Source organism: Stomoxys calcitrans, chromosome 4, assembly GCF_963082655.1.
Source record: "Stomoxys calcitrans chromosome 4, idStoCalc2.1, whole genome shotgun sequence".
Taxonomy (NCBI): domain Eukaryota; kingdom Metazoa; phylum Arthropoda; class Insecta; order Diptera; family Muscidae; genus Stomoxys; species Stomoxys calcitrans.
This window is the reverse complement of record NC_081555.1, coordinates 137321359-137346702: the sequence shown is the minus strand read 5'-3', so window position 1 is coordinate 137346702 and position 25344 is coordinate 137321359. Positions and strand designations below refer to the sequence as shown.

The following is a 25344-nucleotide window of genomic DNA, read 5'->3' as shown; positions in this document are numbered from 1 at the left end:
AATTCAAAAAGTTGAGACTGAAGGAGTATAGAAGCGGTGTGTTTGGGGAATCAGAAGACGACTCAGTAATTGTTGTTGTTGAACACTTGTCTGAGGAACTATCAAGCACATCTCTAAAGTGTAGCGGATTGCAGGGGACTAAATATCCCCCTGCCGCAATCAAAACAAAAGGGGAAGTTGTCGAAGCGCGACCCAACAAGCCCTGTGTGGGTAAATCATCAGTTAGGTTTGAGCTCAAGGTGTGCGCCTGCAAGAAAGGACAGAAATCAAAAGCCACTTCGACAGCAGCAGTTAATGAAGCATCTAATGATGAATCGTCCGCAAGTGTCCAATGTCCTAAGGAAGAGTGGTTCCACTGTTTTCTCAACTTTCCATGGAGAAGCAAGGAAACTCATCATGACAAGATTGAATGAATCTAGTGAGGATGAATTACTGGCGGACTCAGAAGTAGAGCTGGCAAAATATCGATAGCACTATCAATTTTATCGATATGTTATTTTTTGTCTGAATATTGATTGATATTGGGTTGTCCAAAAAGTAATTGCGGATTTTTTAATAGAAAGTAAATGCATTTTTAATAAAACTTAGAATGAACTAAAAGTAACAGCTGATAACTGACAGAAGAAAGAATGCAATTACAGAGTCACAAGCTGTGAAAAAATTTGTCAACGCCGACTATATGAAAAATCCGCAATTACTTTTTGGGCAACCCAAGATCGAGAGAATCTGCGAATCTGGTGAGGATGAATTCTTGGCGGACTCAGAAGTTGAGCTGAAAAATATCGATTCTATCGATATTTTATTATTTTGTTTGAATATCGATATTTGATATTTTTCTTTCGATACTATCAGCAAAGTTAATTGCAAAATTGAACAAAAACAAGCGATCCGACACTGAATGTATCCTAAAAAATACATTGCGCCTATAGAGAGAGCTATTTTCTTCCGATTGGGCTAAAATGTTGTACAATGATTGCTCTCATACTTCCAACTTTTTTTTATTAAATTTTGGTATACTTTAATCTCCTAATTATACCCACCACCATAGGATATGAGTATACTAATCTAGTAATTCCGTTTGTAACACCTCGAAAAATTCGTCTAAGACCCCTTAAAGTATATTCTTGATCGTCTCGACATCCTAAGTCGATATAGCCATAAATGTCCGTCCGTCCGTCTGTTGAAATCACGATAGCGGTGGAAGGCGTGAAGCTAGCCGCCTGAAATTTTGCATAGATATTGATGTAGGTTATTGGGGATAGCAAATGTACCACATCGCTTCTGATTTAGATATAGCTCCCATATAAACCGATCTCGCGAATTGATATTTTGAGCCCTTACAAGCCGCAATTTTTGTTCGATTTGGCTGAAATTTTGCTCTGTTAAGACATCCAATAACTGAGCTAAGTACGATCAGAATCGGTCTATAATCTGATATAGCTCCCATATATACCGATATCCCGATTTGACTTCTTGAGCCCTTACTCCCTTAGCTCCCATATAAACCGATATCCAGATTTGACTTCTTGAGCCCTTACAAGCCGCAATTTTAGTCCGATGTGCCTGAAATTTTGCATGCGGTGTTCTGTTACGACTTTCAACAACTGTGCACAAATATGGTCAGAATTGGTTTATAACCTGATATGGCTCCCATATAAACCGGTCTTTCGATCGTCCTTTTTCGGTCCCTAGAACCCCTAATTTTTTACTGGTTTTTATCCGATTTGGCTGAAATTTTGCACCAAGTTTTCAATTTTGAATTCCAAAACCTCTCCCAAGTGGGGTTCAAATCGGTTCCTAACATGATATAGCTGCCATATTAACCGATCTCGGATAGTGACTTATTGAGCCGCTAAAGGGAGCAATTTTTACCCAATTTTTCACTTCCAACAACTGCACCAAGTATGGTCCAAATCGGTTAATAACCTGATATAGCTCCTATATAAACAGATTTTGGATTTTGATTTCTTGAACCGCTAGAGCGCGCAATGATTTAGCTGAAATTTTGCATCAAGTGGTTTGTTTGGACTTCCAACAACTGTGCCAAAAATGATCCAAATCGGTCCATAACCTGATATGGCTCCCATATAAACCGATCTCCGAACTTAACTTCTTGGCCCGCTAGAGGACGCAATTTCTACCCGATTTGGCTGAAATTTAGCATGAAGTGGTTTGTTTTGGCTTCCAATAACTGTGCCAAGTACGATCAGAATCGGTTCATAAGCTGATACAGCTCCCATGTAAACCAATTTCGGATTTTGACTTCTTGAGCCGCTAGAGGGCGCATTTTTTTTTTAACTGATTAAGCTTAGGTTTTGCATGAAGTGGTTTGTTTTGACTTGAAATAACTGTGCTAAGTATGGTCTAAATCGGTTGATAACCTGATATAGCTCCCATATAAACCGATTTCGGATCTTGACTTCTTGAGCCGCTAGAGGGCGCCATTTTTACCCGATTTGTCTGAAATTTTGCACGAAGTGTTTTGGTTTGACCGTCAACAACTGTGCCAAGTATGGCCCAAGCCGATTCATTACATGATCCCATGTAAACCGATCTGAAATCGTGACTTCGTTATGCACTAGAGGGCGCACTTATGAACCGATTTGCCTGAAATTTAGCATGAAATGGTTTGTTTTTAACTTCCAACAACTGCAAACTATGGTCTACAGCGGTCCATAACCTGATACAGCTGCCATATAAACTGATCTTGTTTCTTGCGCCGCTAGAGGGCGCAATTATTATCCGATTAGGCTGAAATTTTGCGTGAAGTTTTTTGATTTGATCATCAACAACTGTGTCAAGTATGTCGGTTTATAACCTGATATAGCTCCCATGCAAAGCGATCTGGGATCTTGACTTCTTGAGCCGCTTCTTGTTTTTAACTTCCAACAACTGAAAAGTATGGTCTACAGCGGTCCATAACCTGATATAGCTGCCATATAAACGGATTTCGTATCTTGGCTTCTTGAGCCGCTAGAGGGTGCAATTATTACCCGATTTGCCTGAAATTTAAGCATAAAGTAGTTTGGTTTGACCATCAACAACTGTGCTATGTATGGTCCAATTCGATTCATAACCTTATATAGCTCCCATGTAATCCGATCCTGGACCTTAACTTCTTGAGCCGCTAGGGGGCGCAATTATTATAAATTTTTTGTGAAATTTTGCATGAAATGTTTTGCTTTAACATCCAATAAGTGTGCCAAGTTTGGTTCAAATTTGTTAATAATCATCAATAATTGTGCCAAGTATGGCTCAAACAGATTCATTACCTGATATAGCTCACATAAAAACCGATCTCGTATATTGACTTCTTGAGCCGCTAGAGGGCGCAATTATTAACGGATTTGGCTGAAATTTTGCTTGAAGTGGTTTGTTTTGATTTCCAACAACAGTGCCAAGTATGGGCTAAATCGATTTATTATCTGACATAGCTCCCATATACACTGATCTGGGATCTTTACTTCTTGATCCGCTAGAGGGCGAAATTATTATCCGATTTGCCTGAAATTTTGCATGATGTAGTTTGTTTTGACTTCCAACAACTGTGTCAAATATGGTCTAAATCGTTTTATGACCTGTTATAGCGCCCTTACAAACTAATCTCCCGATTATTTTTCTTAAGCCTCTAGAGGGCGCAATTGTTATCCGATTTGGCTGAAATTTTACACAACAACTTCCACTTTGGTATCCGACAGCTTAACCAAGTATGGTAATTCTTATCCCTTATCCTTGGTTTGCCTATAAAGAGATTTGGAGAACTTGCCAAATGCGAGCCATGGTGTAGGGTATATAAAATTAGGCCCGGTCGCATTAAGCACACTTTTACTTGTTTTTTACTTCTTGTAGAGCTATTCAAAAGTTCCTGTTTCGACTTTCGCCGACTTTGATTTTATTTCCTATCCAATTGCTTGCACTTGTGTTAGTTTAGTGGTTTAGTTTTCATTTCAATTCTGCAATATCATGTTTGTAAAAGTTCCCCTTAATGCCCAACACAAACACACATGAATAACAAACACCCAGTGCTTGACAGGAAGTTAAGTACACATCCGTTGTCTCTTTTTTTTGCCATGAATTTGAGGCTTTTGGTAAAAGCATTTTTGGGGCGGTAATCACATACATGTAAGCTTTGCTATAGCAACTGTTGTGGTTTATGCAACAATTACCGAGAGAGCGAACTCCGACCCCTACAAATAATGAGAACCCCCTCGTAGCCAAGCCCCACAACAAAAGGCACATAATAAATTGTAGGTTCTTTAATTTCCTTTAGAAAGAGTATTTCTGAAATTCTATTATGGCCAGAGTATAACTATAAAAGCCTATAAGGAATACCATGAATTTCCCAGCTTATTTATGAAGGAACAACTTTCCTACTATGAAAATGTTAATACGAGTATCCTATTAAGGAGCTGACAAAGAAGGAGGATTCATATGAAGACAACATCTTCATAATTAAAATCCTTATAAAATCTTGTAAGTCGTTAGAAAATCTTCTCAATTCTTGCTTTCACAGTCTGCCAGGAGGCCAGGGTGCTATCAAAGGGATGAATTCAAATGAAATGGAAATGTGTTTATGACAAGCCCAAGCAGTTGGGCGGCTTATATGCATTCATCTTTGCAACCGCAATTGCTTTGGTTTTAATGCTAATTGTGCTCCCCCCCAAACACACACACTTCCCCTCTATTGTCTTTGGATATAGAGCAAATTGATTTGAAGCTGATATTGTTGACTGGAATTAGACTTGATTGTCAGTCTATCTGTCGTATTTTGCATGCTTGTCTGCCTGCCTATCTATCTGCTTGTCTCTCTGTTAGACAGTCTACCACCCTGCCACCTGTCACTTATCTCTTTAGTCATGGCGTTGTCACATGATAATAACTTATTTAATATCATAGTCAGCAGTTCCTTGTTGTCTAGATTTTATGTCATACCTTCGTATTTTGTCACGGCAACCTGCGGAAGAACATGGTGAATTGAAAGTTTGTTGATGTTGCTTTAACTACCCGCTCACGAAGAAGCAGTGTTGGTATAAATGCTGAAGGTATCAAACAATATTTCAATGAAAACTTTTATTTTGCAAGTTTTAAGTTAGTTGAGATTGCAGTTGGTTAGCGAAAAGTATCATTGCCAATTTTGTGTTTTTGGCTAAGTTTGTAATGAAAGTTAAATACATATGTAGTTGTACAATTGATAGGAAAATTCAAAAAGGCCATAAAGTTTATAGAATTCTTCAAAATTCTATAAACTTTATGGCTAGGCAAGTGGCCTTTAACTAAGCATTTGTAGTGAAAAACAAGTAAAAGCGCATTAAGTTGGGTCGAGCCAATCTCCAGCATGGATCGCAATTGATACATTGTTTGAATGGATTTTTTCAAAATTGTAGGAAATACATCTACAGGTACTGGTGGACCGTACTTGTGATGAGTTTAAGAAGTCTAAAGAAAAAAAGTTCCTCGTTTAAAATTTTAGCCAAAAAATTGCTTCTGCTAGAAACTCAAGAAGTCCAATCGGGCGATGTAAAATCTGGCGGCTTCATCTCAAATGTGGACACAAACTTCCCCGCGGTGTCACCTGGGGAGCTTCCTGTAACATGCGTTAAAGGTAGTGAGCTAAAATGTACCACAAGTTCGCCTGCGGAACTATAACAAATAAAAGCGTGTTAAGTTCGGCCGGCGCGAATCTTGGGAGCCCACCACCAAGGATTCTGCTAAAATTTTATCTTATATATAAAATCAATTTGTGGTTGTTTGTTTGTGTGTTCCTTATAGGCTCAGAAACGAATGAACCGATTTTCTTGAAATTTTCACAGATGGTGCATAATGATCCCTAAATCCCTAAACTTTTTTGATATCTGAATGGGGGTCGGGCCCTCCCCCTTTCCCTAATTTTCAGAAACGCCAAATCTCGGAGATGGGTGGTGCGATTTAAGCGAAATATTGTGTGCTCTCTTATAGAAACCTCTCTTAAAGTAACAAACAACAATTTGGTACCCAAATTTCGGATAGGGTTCCTAGGGGGGCGCCCCACCACCAAAACCTACCAAATATATATATACACCAATTACGACAATATGGGACTCAAACGAAAGGTATTTAAGATTAGAAAACTTATCTGATATCCAATTGTCGGACTAAGTGCTTGGGGGGGCCAGCCCACCTCCATAATACTACCTAAATAGGACGTATATGCTGGCAATTGCAATATGAGGCTCAAATAAGAGGTTTGTTAGAGTAGATATATATTTTCAAAGCCAAGTCACTGAGTGGCCGCCACATCCCCCGGTCATGTTTGCCGACTATAGAAAAATGGTTCTCAAATGAAAGGTATTTGGGAGTAGATCATGAATCTGATATCAACATTCGGAACCAACTGTCTAGGGGACGTCCCACCACCATAACAACCCCGAAATAGGATGTATTTTCTCAGCAAGACAATTTGGGTCATGATATTTTCAGGGCTTAGTGTTTGGGGGACCACCCCGCTCCCCAAAACACCCCTAAATCGGGCATATTTACCGACCATGTAAATGTGGGGCTTAAATGAAAGGTATTGGGGGGGCAGAGCAAGAATTGATACCCACTTTTGGGACTAATTTGAGAGTCTACCCCTTTCCCAAAATAATCCAAAACAGCAATTTTTTACTGACCATCGCAAATAAAGGTTTTTGGCAGTAGAATACGAATGTAGGACCATGTATTGGGTTGCACAAAAAGTAATTGCGGATTTTTTAAAAGAAAGTAAATGCATTTTTAATAAAACTTAGAATGAACTTTAATCAAATATAAAAAAAAAATTGTCAACGCCGACTATATGAAAAATCCGCAATTACTTTTTGGGCAACCCAATATTTAGGGCATCACCCCTTCCCCAAAACATCCCCCAAAGGGTAAAAATTTTTCGACCATGCCAATATGTGGCTCAAATGAAAGGTATTTGAGATTAGAAAACTAATTTCATAATCAATTTTGGGGAACGAATCATCATGTAAACTCCCCTTAAAACAATGGCAATATGGGGTTTAAATAAATGGTATTTGAGACAAGAGCACGATGCTGATATTTTTCAGGGCCAAGTGCCTGCGGAGCGGGCCCGGTTCAGCTAGTACAAAATAAATTTAGCTGAAGGCCAAAATTTTATTCTACATACCAAAATTCTGTCAAACCGGCAAAAATTAAAGCTTCTAAGTACCGAACAAGAATGATCGAGAGATCGGTTTACATGAGAGCTATATCAGGTTAAAGACTGATTTGGACCTTATTTGTCTAAGTTGTTGGAAGTTGCAACAGAAGACCGCATGCAAAATTTCAGCCAAATCGTACAAAAATTGCGGCTTGCAAGGGCTCAAGAAGTCAAATCGGGAGATCGGTATATATGGGAGCTATATCAGGTTATAGACCGATTCGGACCGTACTTGTGACAGTTGTTGGAAGTCATTACAGAACCGCGCATGCAAAATTTCAGCCAAATCGGACAAAAATTTCCGCTTGTAAGAGCTCAAGTAGTCAAATCGGGAGATCGGTTTATATGAGAGCAAGAAAGGCAACTCTTGTCCTATACACCTGCAAGAGAACCATTGGCAAAAGTTGGGGGGTTTAGACCGCGTGTCATGCATTGTGTATATACTGCAGTTGTCAGACCTATAATGCTATATGGTGTTGTGGTCTGGTGGACGGCACTTCAAAAGTCCACCTACTGCTCAATACTTAACCGCATCCAAAGGATGGCTTGGTTGTGCATCAAAGCCGCACTGAGGACGACATCATGAATTTAATGCTACATCTTATGCCTCTGGATATTGTGGCTACCCAAATTGCTGCGACCACTGCCGTGAGGTTAAGAGAGCTTTCTTATTGGTCATATGGTGGCTAAGGACACTGTGTTATCCTTGATACAATATCCGATGTTCCAGGCAGTGTGGATTATACCCAGCCTGACCAATGCCGTGTGGTTAAGGGAACTTTCTCATTGGTCATGTTGTGGCTAAGGACACTGTGTTATCCTTGATACAATATCCGATGTTTTAGGCAGTGTGGATTACACCCTACCTGAGCCGCTTTTTGATAAAAAGTACTGTACCACTATTCCTGATAGAGCCGATTGGAACTCCGATATCCCTGGTAACAGAAGTTACATAGACTTCGATACGGATGGTTCCAAACTTAACGACCGGGTGGGCTTTGAGGTGTACTCTATAGATTTAGAACTGGTCATATCAAAAAGGTTATCCGACCATTGCAGTGTGTATCTAGCGTAGATACTTGCCATTAAGGAAGTGGGGATATGGCTAAGATATGTTATTACGACGATTGGCATAAATATCTCCTCAAACAGCCAGGCAGCCATTAAATCCCCGGAGAACGTATTTCTGAACACAAAAAACCCCTCGACTGTCGCAGATCTCTATACGAGATGGCTGAACAGTTCTAAATTCACCTGTTCTGGGTGCAGGGCCTCAGCTATTTTCCAAGGAATTGTAAAGCGGATGAGCTTGCGAGACTAGAAACTACTCTACACATTCCAGGGATACTGGAATCTGTGGGTATGCCTCTAGCGACATGTTTTCAGGACCAGGCCCGAAGGACAACGAATGATAGATGGTCACAAAGAGGGGGCTGTGAGCATTCCAAAACTATGTGGCTTAACCTAGACTTGAAGAGGTCTACTGCTTTGCTGTCACTGGCTTGAACAGACGTCTCAGTCATTGTTTCCGTCATGACAGATCACTGTCTAAACGGAAAACATGCTGACAGACTGGAGATTGCCAGCAACGACTTTTGCAGAAGCTGTGAGAGTTCGACTTTAGGTTCTCATTTCTTTGAGAACCTATCTGATTTAGCGGATGTGAGCATTCGCAAGTTATCGGGTTTTTTTTAAGCAATCTGGATGGTTCAACAGTAGGAACTAGAAGGCATCTTCCTTCTTCTGTTTCTGTGTTATAACAATGGACGAAAACGTTTAATTGAGTCTGATGGCATTTAAGTGAGTCTGATGGAGGCCATCGTAGCGCAGAGGTTAGCATGTTCGCCTATGACGCTGAACACATGGGTTCAAATCCTGGCGGGAACATCAGAAAAATTGTTCTAATGCTGGCGACATTTCTGAGTTACTTTGCCATGTAAAATCTTCTCCCCAAAGAGGTGTTGCTTTGCGGCACGCACGATGTCCCTTATCATTGAGCTTAAAATTGAGTCGGACAGCACTCATTGATATGTGAGAAGTTTGCCCCAGTTCCCTAACTGAATGTTCATGGGAAAATTTAAGTCTGATGGCAGACCGCCACTTGGACCTAACCTAACCTAACCTAAGAGCTCAAGAAGACAAATCGGGCGATCGATTTATGTGGGAGCTATATCAGGTTGTAGACCGATTCGAACCATAATTGGCACTGTTGTTGGAAGTCTTAACAGAACACTAAATGCAAAATTTCAACCAAATCGTACAAAAATTGCGAAATTGAGGCCCTGGAACCTCAAGATGTCAAATCGGGGAGCTATATATAAATCTGAACCGATATGGCCCATTTGAAATCCCCCACGACCTATATCAATACTAAGTTTCTGTGCAGAATTTCAAGCGGATAGCTTTACGCGTTTGACCTTTATCGTGATTTCGACAGAAGGGCGGACGGTCATGGCTAGTTCGACTCACAACGTCGAGACTTTATGGGGTCTTAGACGAATACTTCGAGGTGTTACTTAGGGAATGTCTAGATTTTTATACCCCCATCCTATGGTGGTGGGTATAAAAAGATGGGTTGGGGCGTCGTATATGTAACCCATCACCTGGAAATCTTGAAGTGATTACTTTGGAAAAACGAGGAAGATTAAAAGGGGATCCCCCTATGTTGATGAACCCCTGCAAACATTTTAGACCACGATTTGCTCATGGAATGTCCGCACGCATAATAGAGAGGGCGCAGTATGCGCTCTGGCGGACGAATTGGGGAAGTACAGGGCAGACATTACCGCCATACAGGAAGTGCGATGGCTCGGGAAGGGCTCCTCAAAAACACCGAGAGGTGAAGCCTTATATTCTAGCTGTCATGAAACGAGGCATGTATTTGACTTTTCTGGGGGTGCTGAGCGCTCCCCCCCAGAGGCCTTTCTACATTTGTGGCTGCTAAATAAACCGATCTTCAGATTTGGCTTCCTGAGCCTCTAGAAGGTGCAATTTCCAACCGATTTCTATGAAATTTTGCACCTAAAGTTTTGCTATGACTTTCAACAGCTGTATCAAGTATGTTTTAAACCTGATACAGCTGCCATGTAAACCTTTAGCCCGGTTTGACTTTTTGAGCCTCTAGAGGGCGCAATTATTATTCGAGTAGGCTGCAATTTTAAATGTGGTTTCTTTGTATGACTTCTAGTAGGCTTGACTTCTAGCATCCATGTCGCTTCATAACTTGATGTATCTCCTTTCGATCTACAAAATGTCATTCCAAAGACATGTGAAATTGGATCCATGGAGAAGGGTATATAAGATTCACTACGGCCGAATTTGGCGCGCTTTTATTTGCTTTTTTACTTTTATTTTTTTACAAACTGTTTTTTTTTTTGTAAAAAAATGATTTATATCAAGTACACACCTATTATTATTAGTAACAAAAGTAAAAGCAATTTTGATAGCCTTACAAAAGCACCTCCACACATTCGCAACTAATCCCCCTTTTTATTTTCTGCAACGCAACTTAACTGAGGCGACACATCACCCCCTGCAATGTGTGTGTGTGTGTGTGAGTGTATGACGGAAGCCGCATACTATAAAACTTTCAGGCGCTGTAACGACATAAGCATATCTCTTTGTTCAAGCCTCAACTGGTGTTTCTTCGAAGTGGTCTACTGGCATGGGCAAATTGTTGTCAACGCCATTGCCTGTATGGAATTAATAACGTGTCAAGAATATCATCGACCTCCCCCCTCGCCACCGTCAGACTGCCAGACTCTTTGTCGTCGCTGTATTGCATTGTAACAGCGCGTTGGGTTGGGTAAGGGGTGCAATTGTCAATCCTATGGCTCTTTGTTATGCTCTTAGTTGCGAAAGGTGTCACTTTCAGGGTGCCATTGAAGGTGGCATTGCTGTGGTGACTTTATGTTGCCACATGAATGGAAAAGAATGTGACATTGATTACTTGGAGCATGCTTGATTCGAATGTTTCCTCGAATTTAATAATTCAATTGTAAACGCAAAGTTTTTGAGATTATTTTTGTTTACCCATTGATAGATGGGTAGAGATGGGCATCGAAACCAGAAAATTCCCACACATTGGGTATTTACCCAGTGAATTGCCAATGTCTGGGAAGATAGATAGATCCATTGATAATTATACCGATCGATTCAGAACCACTTTCTGATTCGATTTAGCTATGTCCGTCAGTCTGTCTGTCCATGTTTATTTGTGCACAAACCAGGGACTCGGAGCGGAGTGGAGCAGGTCTATTTTTGCCGGAGCGGGAGCGATATTTTTTAAACCCGGAGCGGGAGCGACATTAACCCGGAGCGGAGCGGTTTCCAATCTCAAAAACCCGCACTAGGCCACCCAATATCCGAAACGGGTATGGTCCAAATCAAAGCATATTTGGAAATTGCTGCCATATGGACCAATCTGCAGATCTGGGATCTTAAGCCATAAAATCCCCATTTATAACCTGATTTCCTTAAAGTTTTAAGCTGTGACTTATATAAAGCGGTACCTGAACCGAATATGACCAAGAGACACGGATTTAGATCGTGGATATTGGAGGTTTTAGAAAACATTTTTATGCAAAATTTCGGTCAAATCAAAAAATAATTGCGCCATCTAGACGCTTAGGAAGAAAAATCGGTATGTCAGATTATAGTATTGGTTGCCCAAAAAGTAATTGCGGATTTTTTAAAAGAAGGTAAATGCATTTTTAATAAAACTTAGAATGAACTTTAATCAAATATACTTTTTTTTACACTTTTTTCTAAAGCAAGCTAAAAGTCACCGCTGATAACTGACAGAAGAAAGAATGCAATTGCAGAGTCACAAGCTGTGAAAAAATTTGTCAACGCCGACTATATGAAAAATCCGCAATTACTTTTTGGGCAACCCAATAGAATTGGAGGTCGTAGGAGAAATTGTACAAATTTCACCCAAATCGGATACGAATTGTGCCCCTAGTAGGGAGATCGGTTAATATGGGGGCTTTAAACGGTTATTGACTCTGTGCTTTGCAAACATGTTGGAGGTCATAACAAGTAAAAGCCTGCTAAGATCGGCTGGACCAAATCTTGGGTACTCACTACCATGGGTTCCGCTAAAAATGTACCCTTATTAACTGCGTTTGTATTTGAATTATTTTGGTCACAAGAAGTCATATAGGGATATCGGTACTTAAGGGGTCCTTTATCATTGTATTGACCGATTTTGATAACATTTGGCACTGATGATGTAAGTCATAAGATTGATTTTTGGGCTACATTTCAGCTAACTCGGACGAAAATTGGGGCTTCTACAGGCTGAAGAAGTCAAATCCGGGGATCGGTTTATATGGGGGCTATATCTGTTTATAGAGCGATTTGGATTATACTTGGCATGGATGTTGGAAGTAATAATTCAAGTCTTTGTTCCAAATTTCAGACAAGTCCGATGTAAATTGAGGCTTCTAAGGGCTCAAGAAGTCAAATCCGGTGATCGGTTTATATGGGGGCTATATCTGTTTATAGACCGATTCAGATCATACTTGACATGGATGTTGAAAGTCACAACCTAAGTCTTTGTCCCAAATTTCAGCCAAATCTGTAGAAAATTGGGGCTTCTAAATGCTCAAGAAGTCAAATCCGTGGATCGGTTTATATGGGGGCTATGTCTGTTTATGAAGCGATTCAATTCATATTTGGCTTTGATGTTAGAATTCATAAGTCCAGTCTTCTTTCCAAATTTCAGCCAAATCCGATGAAAATTGAGGCTTCTAAGGTCTCAAGAAGTCAAATTCGGAGATCGGCTTATACAGGGGCTATATCTGTTTATAGAGCGATTCTGACCATACTTGGTATGGATGTGGAAAGTCATAATTTTAGTCTTTGTTCCAAATTTTTGCCAAATCGAATGAAAATTGAAGCTTCTAAGGGCTGAAGAATTCTAATCCAGGGATCGGTTTATATGGGGCTATATCTGTTTATAGAGCGATTCGGATCGCACTTGGCATGGATGTGGAAAGTCATAATTTTAGTCGTTGTGCCGAATTTCAGCCAAATCGCATGAATATTGAGGCTTCTAGGGGCTCAAGAAGTCAAATCCGGGGATCGGTTTATATGGGGGCTATATCTGTTTATAGACCGATTCGGATCATACTTGGCGTGGTCCTTGTTTCAAATTTTAGCCCATTCGGATGAAAATTGATACAGGGCTCAAGAAGTCAAATCCGGGGATCGGTTTATGTAGGGGCTATATCTGTTTATAGAGCGATTCGGATCATGGCATGGATGCCGAAAGTCATAACGCAGGCCTTCTTTTCAAATTTCAGCCAAATGTGATGAAAATTGAGGCTTATAAGGGCTCAAGAAGTCAAATCCGGGGATCGGTCTACATGGGAGCTATATCTGTTTATAGACCCATTCGTATCATACGTGGCTTGGATTTTGGAAGTCATAACTCCAGTCTTTTTTCCAAATTTCAGCCAAATCAGATGAAATGTGGATGTGGCTTCCAGGGGCTCAGGAAGTCAAATCGGGAGATCGATTTATATAGGAGCTATAACAGGTTATGGACCTATTTGGACCGTAATAGATACAGATTTTGGAAGTGCGAAATTTCAGCCAAATCGGATAAAAATTGAGGAATCCGGGGGCTCAAGAAGTTAAAGCGGGAGATCGGTTTATATGGGAGCTACATCAGATTCTTGACCGATTTAAACTGTACTTGGCTCAGTTGTTAGAAGTCATAACAGAACACTACATGCTCGATTTCTGCCAAATGGGATGAAAATTGAGGTTCCTAGGGGCTCAATAAATCAAATCGGGAGATCGGTTTATATGGGAGCTATATCCAAATCTGAACTGATATGACACATTTGCCATCCCTAACGACCTCCATTAATATTAAGTATCTGTGCCAAACTTCAAGCGGCTAGCCTTACGCGTTCGACCGCTCTCGTGATTTCGACAGACGGACGGACGGACACGGCTAGTTCGACACAGAATGTCCAGACGATCAGGAATATCTATACTATATGGGGTCCTAGATCAATATTTCGGGGTGTTACAAACGGAATAACTAGATTAGTATACCCCCAATCCTATGGTTGTGGGTATAAAAATAAATAGTCAATTTAAAAGTTAAGGAACGGGAGCGGGGCGAACAAAAAATTCTCGGAGTGTAAAATGTTTTTGCTGGAGCGGGTGTGGAGTTGGGTTGCCCAAAAATTAATTGCGGATTTTTCATATAGTCGGCGTGGACAAATTTTTTCACAGCTTGTGACTCTGTAATTGCATTCTTTCTTCTGCCAGCTATCAGCTGTTACTTTTAGCTTGCTTCAGAAAGAAAGTGTAAAAAAGTATATTTGATTAAATTTCATTCTAAGTGTTATAAAAATGCATTTACTTTCTTTTAAAAAATCTGCAATTACTTTTTGGGCAACCCAATATATCTCTTATATATATGTTCGTCCGATTTAGACTAATATTACAAAAATGTGGCCATTTGTTAAACGATTCGAAATTTGACAGGGAGAATTTTCTCTTGACGCTCGGCATTACTGATGAATTTCAAAGAAATCGGTTTCGACTTAGATATGTCTCTCATATTATTTATATATCGCCCGATTTTCATTTCCAAAGCCACTACAAGCGAATTTATTCACCAATCTTCCCAAAATTTCGCACAACGCTTTCCTCGACGACTTCCACAATATCCATAAAGTTTGGTTGAAATCGGTTCAGATTTAGATGTGGATCCCATATATATGTTCGTCTGATTTTGAGAGATATTGCAATAAAGTGCTCATTTGTTAACCGATTCTCTCAAAATTTGGCACGAAGGATTTTTTATGACTTTTAATGTTAATGGTGAATTTCATAGAACTCGGCTGACATATATGTATAACGCCCTATTTTTTTCGCTTCTAAAGCTACTGCAAGAGCATTTATTGACCAATCTTGCCTAAATTGAGCCCAACGCCTTCCTCGACGCCTACCACAATATCTAAGAAGTTTGGTCAAAATCGGTTCATATTTAGAAGTATGTCCCATATATTGGGTTGCCCAAAAAGTAATTGCGGATTTTTCATATAGTCGGCGTTGACAAATTTTTTCACAGCTTGTGACTCTGTAATTGCATTCTTTCTTCTGTCAATTATCAGCTGTTACTTTTAGCTTGCTTTAAAAAAAAAGTGTAAAAAAAGAATATTTTTGATTTAAGTTCATTCTAAGTTTCATTAAAAATGCATTTACTTTCTTTTAAAAAATCCGCAATTACCATTTGGGCAACCCAATATATGTTCCTCAGATTTTGGGTAATTTGCAATAATGTTGTCATTTGTCAACCGTAGTTATTACAGTTTCAACATATTTGCTCGAAATTTGATGGGTAGCGTTTAATAACTCATCTAAAAACATCCGCCAAGGTCCATCAAAATTGGTTCAGAATATGATACAGCTTCCACTTTTTACTTATAGGGTAGGTTAAGGCTATTATACAGTCGGCACCGCCCGACTTTTGACTTTCCTAACTGGTTTTTACATAATAAAGATTTAAGCCCATCATATATTGCAAAATACTACATCCTCTTCGCTACTTCTTTAAGCTGTCCCTCAACTATTTTGTTCATTCTATAGTTCACAGTATAGCCACACTTATAGTTACTTTGACTGAGCAGAATCATTCATAAGCGGTTATCTTCTTAATTTTCACTTCTATGTTTAAATACAATAACTGACATCCACTCATTGCATAGGGCTTGTACTATTGTTACAACATTTTTTGTATGGTTGTGTGGGCTCCCAATAGACATACATACAAACAGCAACAAGATTGGAAATACCATGTAAAGAGTCTTTACAAATTTGTTAACCAACATGCCGAGTAGGACCACGCACATCACACCCCCATAACACCTTCGCCTACTATAAAAAACGATACTCTTTCTCTCGCACTCTCACCACTAATACTCACACTCAAGGCTTTTCATTCACACAATAACGGATTCGTAGGAAAAAAGCAACAATAATTTGCTGTGCTGTATTTATGCTTCTTCTTCTTTTATTAGAACATAATTCCTCATTTGCATGACTTTTCTTTAAGGAAAATTAATTTTCATATACATTCGTCGCTTCTCTGGAACAATATCTTTTGATTTATGGCAATTTCATTAAAATCCATTCAGCCGTTTGGCCTTAATATGTACCACAAAATCGCCTTTATAAAACCCTTGGCAGTTTAGTAATATATATTACAGATCGGGTAACCTGTTCATTGTGGTGCTAGTTCTATAAAGTGTTCCTTGGACATCATGTGTAATTTTCAGCTGGTGGGTCAGCTCTTGGATCCATCAGCGACCCCAATTTTCTGTAATTATGTGAAGATTTCTTAAACATTCACCAAAAAGAAGAACTTGATAGTATCTTTTACGGTTTCAAAGTTGCAGAAGCATTTCTAGGTTTTCTTTTTTTTAATTGTAAGGTGGCCCCCTTTGCGTCCTTAATGAAATCCTGGCTACGTCACTGCCCGCAAACGCAGTCTCCGTTTCATCTCAACTTTGGCAAAAGTTGTCACACAAGCACATTCGTATACGCTGAATTTGCTTATTGTAGTAAATCTAAATCTCAATTCATTATTACAGCGAATTGTATCGCTTTGTGGAAAATAAGATAAAACTCTTAAGACCGCAATCACATCAAAGTGATTTAACATTCTACCCCCAATTATACGCTTCCCTGCCCGCCTGTGTGCCTTCCTACCTTACTAACTGATCAACCACCCACCTACACTTGAGATGATTACAAATTTAATCAACCAAAATCTTGGTTGCTTTCACTTTTTGTTTCATTATCACTTAACCTTGCCTAAGGTAATCTAATTTCGGTTTTTGAATGGAGAATACCTTTTGTCATCCACAATTCCATAACAAATACACAACAATAGAACTTTCGAGTGTCTGTTGTACCTGGGTGGGGGTGGTGAGTGCGAGAGCTGGTGGAATGTAAAAAAAAAGAAACCAAACAAACATACCTACATTCATTCACTTTTGTGGCATCGTAGATACTAAGGGAAAGACGACAAAAGAAGGACCAAGAGCAATCTGTTCTCCTTCGTTGTATTCAAAAAAAAAAAAAAAATCAATAGCAATTCCCTATCAATGCTTTAAAGGCAAACAATAAAAACTTGTTTGCATACAAATACAGGTACGTGTATGTGTGACTGTGCAGTACGCTCTTCTAGATATGGCCCTATACCTATGGATATGTGTCACAGATGATTGCAAAATAGGGACCTAAATAACATGCCACTGTAACTCTCTTCCTTTCTCTCTCTCTCTCTCTCCCTCTTACTCTATGAATATTGCCACACTTTCTTGTACTCTTTGACTTTATTGGAAAAGCGTTTGCACTTAGTGTTGCCGCTGGGAAATTAAACAAAGCGAAATATGTTCATGAAATACAACTAAAATATGAAATACATACTACCTATCTGGAATACTAAAATTTGAATAAAAGCCTGTGAGGCGGCATTTCATATGGATGGTTAAATATTTGTCTGCTCACCTCACAGCACAAATGATATTCACAGCAGTGTTACCCATACTAAATATTTGAGCTTGTTTGAAAATAAGAGGTGTTACCATGTGGTAAAACGTGCCACACTGCAAACATTTTCAATCGTCAAATAATCTTCTGTGAATGTTCTAGATGATCTATGATCGTCTAGAAGTTGTAGATGATTCCCCTGACGCACAGTGGGAGAAAATCGAAAAAAAACCTAGTAAATAATATGCCGTGTGAGAAAGGGAAGATAGGTGCTGGAAAATTTGCACAATATTTTCTATTAGTGTAGGTCGGTTGAAATGGAAAATGGGTAGAGATGGATTTATACCGGGTAAATACCCAACGCTTGCATATTTATTGGGTAAATACCCAATAAATACTTTTTTTTATCTTAGTTATAAAAAAATTTATCAAACAATTTCGTATTCTTTGTATGCAAACCTGACCTTCTGATCTTATAAAATCGGATTTTAGTTATATTGGGTTGCCCAAAAAGTAATTGCGGATTTTTTAAAAGAAAGTAAATACATTTTTAATAAAACTTAGAATGAACTTTAATCAAATATATATTTGCCATTTTGTTCGATGACCTTTTGCCATCTTCCTGGCAAATTTAGTATTCCACGCTCATAGAACTTCTGGCCTTTATCTGTAAAAAACTGAACCAAGTGCGATTTTATAGCCTCATCATTGCCGAACGTTTTACCATTAAAGGAGTTCTGCAAATATCGAAATAAATGATAGTCTGATGGTGCAAGGTCAGGGCTATATGGCGGATGCATCAAAAGTTCCCAGCCAAGCTCACTCAGTTTTTGGCGAGTGACCAAAGATGTGTGCGGTCTAGCGTTGTCCTGGTGGAATATGACACCTTTACGATTGACCAATTCTGTTCGCTTCTCCTTGATGGCTGTATTCAATTTGTCCAATTGTTGACAGTAAACATCCGAATTAATCGTTTGGTTCCTTGGAAGCAGCTCAAAATATACCACACCCTTCCAATCCCACCAAACAGACAGCATCACCTTCTTTTGGTGGATATCTGCCTTTGAATTGGTTTGAGCTGGTTCACCATGCTTGGACCATGATCGTTTTCGACTAACGTTGTTGTAAACAATCCATTTTTCATCTCCAGTTATGATTCGTTTTAAAAACGGATCGAATTCATTGCGTTTAAGGTGCATATCACAAGCGTTGATTCGATTTGTTAAATGAATTTCTTTCAATACATGTGGTACCCAAATATCAAGCTTTTTCACTTTGCTTTGATTTGGTCATCATCAACTTCATTTGGGCGACCTGAACGTGGCTCATCTTTAAGTGAAAAATTTCCAGAACGGAATTTGCAAAACCAATTTTGACACTGTCTTCCTTTTAAGGCTTTATCACTATACACATCTCGTAACTTTTTAGCAACCTGCTCCGCGTTTTTTCCTTTACGGAAATAATAAAGTAAAATATGACAAACAAACAAATGTAAACAAAATTTCGCGCACTTTTTTTCTAAAGCAAGCTAAAAGTAACAGCTGATAACTGACAGAAGAAAGAATGCAATTACAGAGTCACAAGCCGTTGAAAAAATTTGTCAACGCCGACTATATCAAAAATCCGCAATAACTTTTTGGGCAACCCAATATATAGGCGCTATATAGACCGACCTCCAGACTTAAAGTCTTTGGCATAGTGAGTTCTGGTCGACCCCTATTCGTTTCTGTGAAGTGCGGTTCAGATCGATCTATATATGGATATATTGGGTTGCCCAAAAAGTAATTGCGGATTTTTCATATAGTCGGCGTTTACAAATTTTTTCACAGCTTGTGACTCTGTAATTGCATTCTTATTATTTTATTAAAAATGCATTTACTTTCTTTTAAAAAATCCGCAATTACTTTTTGGGCAATCCAATAGCTGCCCTATAGAGCGACCACCCGATCTCCCGATATAGGGTATTGAGGCCATAAAATATCTATTTATTACCCGAATTCGGCACAGTGTGTTCTGGTAGACCCCTACCCATTCCTGTCAAATATGGTACAGATCGGACCATGTTTCGATATAGCTGTCATATATACCGAACGCCCAATATTGTGCAATGAGGCTATAAAAGGAGCATTTTCCATCCTATTGCGATGAAATTTGGCACAGTGAGTTCCGGTACCCCTCTAAAACTTTTTGTTGAATATCGTCCAGATCGGACCATATTTGGATACAGCTGCCATATAGACCGATCTTCCGATATAGAGTATTGAGCCAATAAAAGGAGCATTTTTTCCTCCGATTTTGATGAAATTTGAAACAGTGCGTTTTGGCACCTCTCTTAACCTTTTTATTGAAAATCGTCCAGATTGGGCCATATTGGAAAAGGTGGACCAGATACTCTGCACCACATTCTATACAATACTCTATATTAGGAGATCGGTCTATATGGCAGCTATAACCAAATCTGGATCTGGACGATATTCAACAAACAATGGCAGCTATATCCAAGTATGTTCCGATCTGGACAATATTCAACAAATAAGTGTAGAGGTCTATCAAATCGCACTATTTCAAATTTCATCCATATCGGATGAAAAATGCTCCTTTTATGGTCTCAATACTCTATATCGAGTGATCGGTCTATATGGCAGATATATCCAAATATGTTCCGATCTGGACGATATTCAACAAATAAGTATAGAGGTCTAACCAGTCGCCACCTCACAGTGGTTTGAAATCGAAAAACGGCTTTTGGAAGATAAAGCCAAATTTTATTTCAGCCAAGTCTGATGCTACTTGCGCTTCTAGATGCTCAAGGAATCAAATCTGCAAAGCGTTTATATGGCAGCTATATAAAGTTATGAGCGGGTTTGGACCATACTTGGCTCAGTTGTTGGAAATCAAAACAATATACCTTGTGCAATTTTTCATCCAATTCATCCTCTAGAGGTTCAAGAGTTAAGTTCCGAAATGGGTTTATTTGAGAGCTAAAGGGTGATTTTTTTGAGGTTAGAATTTTCATGCCAGATCACGTGGGATTTCAGACATGGTGTCAAAGAGAAAGATGCTCAGTATGCTTTGACATTTCATCATGAATAGACTTACTAACGAGCAACGCTTGCAAATCATTGAATTTTATTACCAAAATCAGTGTTCGGGTCGAAATGTGTTCATTCACCGTAACGTTGCGTCCAACAGCATCTTTGAAAAAATACGGTCCAATGATTCCACCAGCATACAAACCACACCAAACAGTGCATTTTTCGGGATGCATGGGCAGTTCTTGAACGGCTTCTGGTTGCTCTTCACTCCAAATGCGGCAATTTTGCTTATTTACGTAGCCATTCAACCAGAAATGAGCCTCATCGCTGAACGGTGAATGAACACATTTCGAACCGAACACTGATTTTGGTAATAAAATTCAATGATTTGCAAGCGTTGCTCGTTAGTAAGTCTATTCATGATGAAATGTCAAAGCATACTGAGCATCTTTCTCTTTGACACCATGTCTGAAATCCCACGTGATCTGTCAAATACTAATGCATGAAAATCCTAACCTCAAAAAAATCACCCTTTATATCAGGTTATGAACTAATTTGGATCTTTATTGGCACAGTTATTGAAAGTTGAAACAAAACACTCCATACATAATTTCAACCAAGTCGGGTAAGCATTGCGCCATCTAGAGGCTCAAAAAGTCAACATACGAGATCTGTTTATATGGCAAAAACAAAATGCAAATTTTGCCCATGAACATTCCACTAAGGAACAAGGGCAAACTTCTCACATATTAATGAGTGCAGTCCGATTCAAGTTTAAGCTCAATGATAAGGGGCCTCCTTTTTATAGCCCAGCCGGACGGCGTGCGACACCTCTTTGGAGAGAAGTTTTACATGATATAGGGCCTCATAAATGTTGCCAGCAGTAGGAGAGGAAAACCACCTCTGAAAGTTTTTTCTGATGATCTCGCCAGGATTCGAACCCAGGCGTTCGGCGTCATTGGCGGACATGCTAAACTCTGCGCTACGGTGGCCTCCGGTTTATATGGCATGTATATCAACCGATATGGTCCATTTATAATCCCTACCAATAAAAAAAAATTGTTTTATTGGGTCGCCCAAAAAGTAATTGCGGATTTTTCATATAGTCGGCGTTGACAAATTTGTTCACAGCTTGTGACTCTGTAATTGCATTCTTTCTTCTGTCAGTTATCAGCTGTTACTTTTAGCTTGATTTAGAAAAAAAGTGTAAAAAAAGTATATTTGATTAAAGTTCATTCTAAGATTTATTAAAAATGCATTTACTTTCTTTTAAAAAATCCGCAATTACTTTTTGGGCAACCCAATAGTATCTGCATTTTTGAAAGCGGTAGCGTGATTACAACAGACGGACGGACAGACGTACATAATTAGAATATTACAACGATGACGAACATATATACACTTTTAGGGTCGGAAACGGATATTTCAATGTGTTGCAAACGGAATGACCAAATGAATATATCCCCTATTCTATGGTGGTGGGTATAAAAACGTTCGTATTACTCATCATACTAAGAACCAATTGTCATATAAGCCAATTGAGAATTAGGTTTGATGTTGTGGAAGTTGCCCACTCAAAACAAAACATTGAATAACATAATTCAATACTTGTACTATACGCGCCAGGTATTAAAATAAAAGCAACCGCAAAGAGTTAACTCAGGCGATTGATAAACAAATTTTTTGTACGATTATAGCGCAATGAATTGTAAGAAAATCGTCGCGAAAAGTTGCTAAAACTTCCGCACACGCAATGGTTTGCCCAATGTTATCCTAGAAGAATGTTTCGCAACTCATACAGAAGGAAATTGCTAAAAAATCTTGCAGATGATTACTTTTTTCATTGCGCTTCTAAAAATATGAAAAATGTTTGTTCGATTGTGGCAATGACTAAGTTCGTTGTACTTATCTCCTATCAAAACCTTCACTCCCTGACTTCGTATTAGAGAAGACCTCGTAATGTTATATCTACAAGATTAGCCAAATCGGAGATAAACCAACTTCCCACAATGAAAAGCCTACACCAACCAATGACCTCATATGGGATCTCATCGCACCCACTGTCGAAACCATCCTTTCTACTAACCGGAGAAGGCCTTCTAGAGATGAGTCCATAAGATCGAAGAAATGGTATGGTATTCAACGCATGGCATCCCTAGCCATGTAAGAGTTAATTAGACGCAATCTGTGTTACAATATGACTTTTTCTAACTCATTGTGACCTATACCTATACCGAGAACGACTCAATGGAGCAGATGTAATTGTTTTAGGTCCATGGGTGAACTTTACGATTTTCCTTATGTAAATGTGGACAATGCAGGTGTTGAGATAGTAAATGTAATGGCATAAGGATGTTGTTCCGTCCATTACACACCTTGTAGTGTGGTAAATGTGAGTAGATTTGAATGTAAATGTGAAGCGATGACACACTGACAAATATGACATTAAAATGTTATACCAACCACCATGGGAGGGCGATATACGAATCTAGTTATTGCGTTTGTAACACCTCGATTTATTAATCTGAGACTCAATAAACTATATATTGTATATTCTTGATTGTCTTAACATTCTGAGTCCACCTAGGCATGTCTGTCCGTCCGTCTGTGGAAATCACTAATTTTTGATATGTTTAGCTCCAATATAATCCGATCTACCGATTTGGAATCATGAGGCCCTGGAAATTGCAATTGTTTTTTCGATTTAGCTGATATTATGCAGGGTGTGTTTTGAAACCACATGTCAAGCAAGTCAAGCTCTTGCATTTTGGGCAAAAAAAAAGTTGGATATGATTTCACGGTAGCGGTCACCATTCACAGTTACGTTATTATTCGCATGATCTTTGAAGAAGTACGGTCCAATGATGCCACCAGCCCATAAACCGCACCAAACTGTGACTTTCACTGGATGCATTGATAGCTCTTGCAATGTTTCTGGCTGATTTCACTCCAAAATCTACAATTCTGCATATTTACGCAGCTCTTGAGCTCAAAATGAGCTTCTTCGATGGAATGGAAGAAGCGCGCGATGAACTTTCTTAACAGGACCCCCATTTTGATAATACTAACTTTACTTTATTTGGCTATGACAGAATATTTGTTCCACTAGACGAAAGTGGAATAGCATTCCAAGCGCCTCGATCTTCTAAGCCCATTCTAGAATCTCTGACATCAAGTTTCGAGGTGTCTCCCACCACTTGATCTTTCCATTGGGCTTTTGGTCTTCCCGGTTTTCGTGTACCAACGTGTTCGCCTTCAAAAAACTTCTTTGCTGGAGCTTCATCATGCATTCTGACAACATGGCCTAGCCAAGGCAGCCGTTGTATTTTGATGCGTGTAACTATGCTATCGTCATCATACAACTCATACAGCTCGTGGTTCATACGTCGCCTATATTCTCCATTAACGCAAACTGGTCCATATATTTTACGAAGAATCTTTCTCTCAAATACTCCAAGCACTGCCTCATCTGCTTTCACAACTACCCATGCTTCAGAACCATATAACAGCCCGGGTAGTATCAGTGTCTTGTATAGTGTAATCTTCGTCTGTCGAAAGGTGGCTTTGTTTCTAAACTGCTTACTTAGTCCAGAGTAGCATCTGTTTGCCAGTATTATTCTTCGCTTAATCTCAAAACTCGTGTCATTCGCTTCGGTTACGGCGGTGCCGAGGTAGATAAAGTTATTAACTGTTTCAAAGTTGTGGTTCCCAACTTTCTCCATTTTCTTTATCTGCTCGGTTGTGCAAGGCATTTTGGGAGTTGAAACCATCCATTTCGTCTTATCTGCATTTACTGCCAGACCTATTTTCAAATAGTTCAGCGGGTAACCCGTCGGCTCCTGGTGTCTTGTTGTTCTTTAGTCGGGTCACTGCTACTTGGCCCTCATTCTGACTAGGAGGTTAGGTTAGGCCCCTAATCTGGGAACAGACGCTGCTGTTGGCCATTGGTTATTTGAAGGTGCCAATTACTCGCCTTGTCATCTCGAGTATCATTGGCACTCAGTATTTAATTAAGAGCCTGTGCCACCTGACTTCTCACTGAGACTCTCCTCTCGAAAAGCGCTGACTGCCCGCGATGGCCACCACACAAGTCGGAGCTCAAAGGAAAGGAAGCCTAAACACTTGAAAGCTGCTTTCAACACTTCAAAGACATGTTTATCTCAACGGACATCACTTTGTATTTTCATGCCCAGAACATCAAGAGTTTCTGATTGCTCAACATCTACACCGTTGATGGACAAAGATGATCGTAATGGGTCAGCGTACCGTTTGTGTGACAACAAACAGCACTGAGTCTTCCGTGCATTAAAATCTTCTCGGATTCATTCGATCCCACTCAGAAATGGCCAGCAAATCCTGGCAGAGTATGTCGTCCATAATCCGCCTCTTGTCCTCAATCTCTCAAAGACTCGGCCTATGGTCGAATGAGTACGAATGACAGAGATTACTGTCATCCGCAAATGAGCAGATCGGATTCGATGTCTGACCCAACAGATCGTTGATGAAAATAAGAAAGAGAGAACAGCCCTGGGGTACACCTGTGGTCAATTTGTGCTCATTGGATGCGAACCCATCTATAACGACCCGAATAGTGCGATCTCTGAG

At 39.5% G+C, this 25344-nt stretch overlaps 1 protein-coding gene across 1 annotated transcript in view; it reads right to left on the bottom strand.

The window, feature by feature from the left end:
* The window catches only part of LOC106090369 (uncharacterized), a 105058-nt gene that overhangs the window by 35732 nt on the left and 43982 nt on the right, over nt 1-25344 (bottom strand). The window lies entirely within an intron of this gene.